The sequence below is a fragment of the Alligator sinensis genome, unplaced genomic scaffold, assembly GCF_000455745.1.
Source record: "Alligator sinensis unplaced genomic scaffold, ASM45574v1 scaffold112_1, whole genome shotgun sequence".
NCBI classification, from domain to species: Eukaryota; Metazoa; Chordata; order Crocodylia; family Alligatoridae; genus Alligator; species Alligator sinensis.
In genome coordinates this window covers 4,296,129-4,299,472 of record NW_005841892.1, presented here as the reverse complement: position 1 = coordinate 4,299,472, position 3,344 = coordinate 4,296,129, and positions in this window count along the sequence as shown.

The following is a 3,344-nucleotide window of genomic DNA, read 5'->3' as shown; positions in this document are numbered from 1 at the left end:
CCCTACCCTGCCACCACCAGCAGCATCTGCAGGAGGTCCACGATTGCCACTTGCTGCTGCCGACACAGCCAGCAGTGTCTGCGGGTGGTCGCTGACTGCTGGTCGATGCTCACCACCCTCTCCCTTCCCCCCCACTGCAGACAGCACTGTGGCTGCCTGCGGGAGCTCCTTGCTTGCCATCACTATGCTCCTGCTGCCAACAGTACCACCACTGCCTGCGGGAGCTCACTGTACTACCCAAGCCTCCAAGGTCACGTGGCGCTCATGCCCCAAAATCCATGTGTCAGACCTGTGATTAAATGATATTGCACAGAATCCATTAACCTTATTTCTATGCAACTTCCAATTTATCTTGTCTTGGGATTTGTCATTAGCTTGGCATCATATAAAAGACTAACAACAGGGTATTGCCCATCCCAGAAACTGCTTGTTAAAGTATAAGTGGCAGTAGTAAGTAAAAAAGTTGTGACTTGGCAATACACACGGAACACAGGCATTTATACATCCACAACTGTCCAGCCTGCAGCAGAATATAATGATAACAACTAAGTATATCTTACCATTAGAAAGGAAAGCTCTTATAGCTGAGGCTATTGTACTGCGGAATAGACAGATTAACTTGTCATATGAGACCTGAAGATTTCCGTGGTTTTGCTTATTTCAGGAGCATTCACAAATATGGCAGATTTTCCTCTGGTTTAAATACCATGAGTCAAAGAAAAAAAATTGCTGAAAGGCTCTAAGATTAAAAAATATATATTTCCATAATATTAGTGAGAAATTATTTTGTCAGCTTCATTGACAAAGTAATTGTTGATCTATAATTTCTCTTAATGTAAAAGCATCACTTCCATTGAAAAGCAGAAATTCATTTCTATAGTCTAACTAATTTTTGTGCATTTATATTAATTATAGGTGAATCTCAAATAGGGTCAGAGGTTTGCATGCACATTCAAAATACTTGGGCCTTACTAAAGTGTTTCACTTTAGCATTAAAAGCTTCTTGGCCCTAATTCCGCCTTGTTATAAGCTGTAAATGGTGGTGTAAAATCCAGTGGCACGTTTTTAGTGAGCTCCAGCTAAAAGTTAACCCAACCTAATTCAATACCTTGATCTGGAAAGAAATATATCATTGCTGTTGGTAAAATTTACAGATGCTGCAAAAATAGTGGAGTGACAAACAAGGATGGGGACAGGTCAGTTTTATTTTAAACCAAGTGTTTAAACATGGCTTAATACCATGCACTCATGGGGGAGATGTCTGCTAACCCCAAGCTTCAGGGAATCTGCTGGTTATCAACAGGGGGATAGGATTTTGAAACTGCCTGGAGCACCTTCATCTTCTGCTTGGGATCAAACTGATTTGGGATCAGGACATTTGTGTTTTTTTGCACCCAGGTATGACTGACAAGGGTTGCAGGGTTTTTTGCCTTCCTATGCTGAGTTACACATGGAGCCTCTTCTTTGAATCTTTTGAGTGCATACCAACCAAAATACTTCTATACAACTGTAGTGACAGGGCACAGGCAATGTCTTTGTCTCTCCTGGGTTTTACCTGGATTGTATAGGCTGTTTTTTATTTAGTTTTCAAACATACTTTGTGGTTAACATGTGTGAAGAGTTAGACAGTTTTTTGATTCTTTGGATGCATTATTTTCATACATACAGGGGTTTCTTCCAGTCCTATATTCTTAGCCCATGTTTACAAAATGGGTGGGGGAGGGAGAGGGTACTGTATATTGAACAAAAGTGACTGAAAATGATTTGGGAATCTTAAGAGAAAAGTATTATTTGCACATGAGCATACTTATTTGCACATGAGCATTAGTATGCTGCTGTTGCTGAGGACAGGCATGCTCCTTGGATGTATCAATAAATGACTATCACGTCAGACTAGTAAAAATGGCATTATGTCACTATCTTGTGTTAGTGAACCTATTACTAGAAGACTGTGACCAGTCCTGGTGTCACACTTCAAAAGGGATGCTGACAAATTGGAAACAGTTCAGAAAAGAAGTACAAGAATTATCAGAGGTCTGGAAAACAGGCCTGATAGTGAGAGACTTGATCATGGTCTACAAGTACCTTCAGGGGGGAAAAGATATATGATAGGCAAAACCTCTTAATCTAACAGAAAAAGGAATAATGAGATCCAGGGGCTGGAGCTGAAATGGCAAATTCAGACAGAAATAAGTTTAAAATTTTTAATTGCAAGGGTTATTAACCAGAAAAACAACTTCATGAGGGATGTGGTTGGACCCTACATCACTTGAAGTTCTTAAATCAAGACTGTTGTTTTTTCTTTAAAAGTATCCTGTACTTCAACAGAAGTTATATTCTTGATGCAGCAAAGGTTTGTTGTGCTATGTTATGCAGAGGGTCAGATTACTTGATAATAATAATCTCTTTAGACCTTTAGAATTACATTGTTGTAAAATACATTTTGGTATTTTTTCTTTTCCTTTTACATTTTTTAGTGGATGCCCGTATATGAATACATACACGTGGACAAACTAATGTTAAAGTTTTAACTGCAAGATGTAGGAAGTTTGGAGCTAATCAAGTGTAACTCCTTTGGATAGTAGTGTTAGACCAGGGACTTTATAAACTAAACATGAGACACATGCACTTGGCTATAGAAAATAGGTACAACAAAAAACAGTTCAATTGATTTTCATGACCCTAATAAAGCAGTTATTTAGAAAACAACAACAAAACCATTTATTTTCCATTACATAATGCCATGTACTTCACAAAAGAGCTGGCTATCTTCTCGTGTCTCTACACCAGATTTGACCATTTTGTTACACATGCTTGCTCTCGTTTGTTGTACTTTGAGAGGTCTTTCATTGTACGTGTGCCTTCAAGCAGCAGGCGTTGCAGCAGGTGTTGCATAGCCTGAGGCTCTGTGCTGCAATCCCAGGTGGTTGAACCAATGGTATACCCCACTTCTTCATTAGTTCCTGACTCTGGTACATAAGTGGTAGAGACATGGCCACATTGGCCAGCCATGGTGGCTGGCCAATGGTTTGTCAGCCCTGGTGGTAAGGTTTGTCAGCCCTAGCGGTCTGTCAGCCTTGGTGGTAAGGACTAGCCTGCTTCCACTTTCAGGTATTTTCTTCAGTCTCCTGCTCCACATCTGTAGTCGTATCTCCTTGGGTGTGACATTGAGAGGTTGGGTGCTGGTAGTTGCTGTTTTCTGAATGTTTCCTTGTCCAGAAGGTATATAGGGGACATCATTTTTATCTTAATCTTAAGCATGGGTGACTAGTGCCCCCTTAGTCAGGGGAAGCATGTGCCCCCCAGCACCCAGTCAGAGACTGTGGGGAAGGGGTTCCCCCATG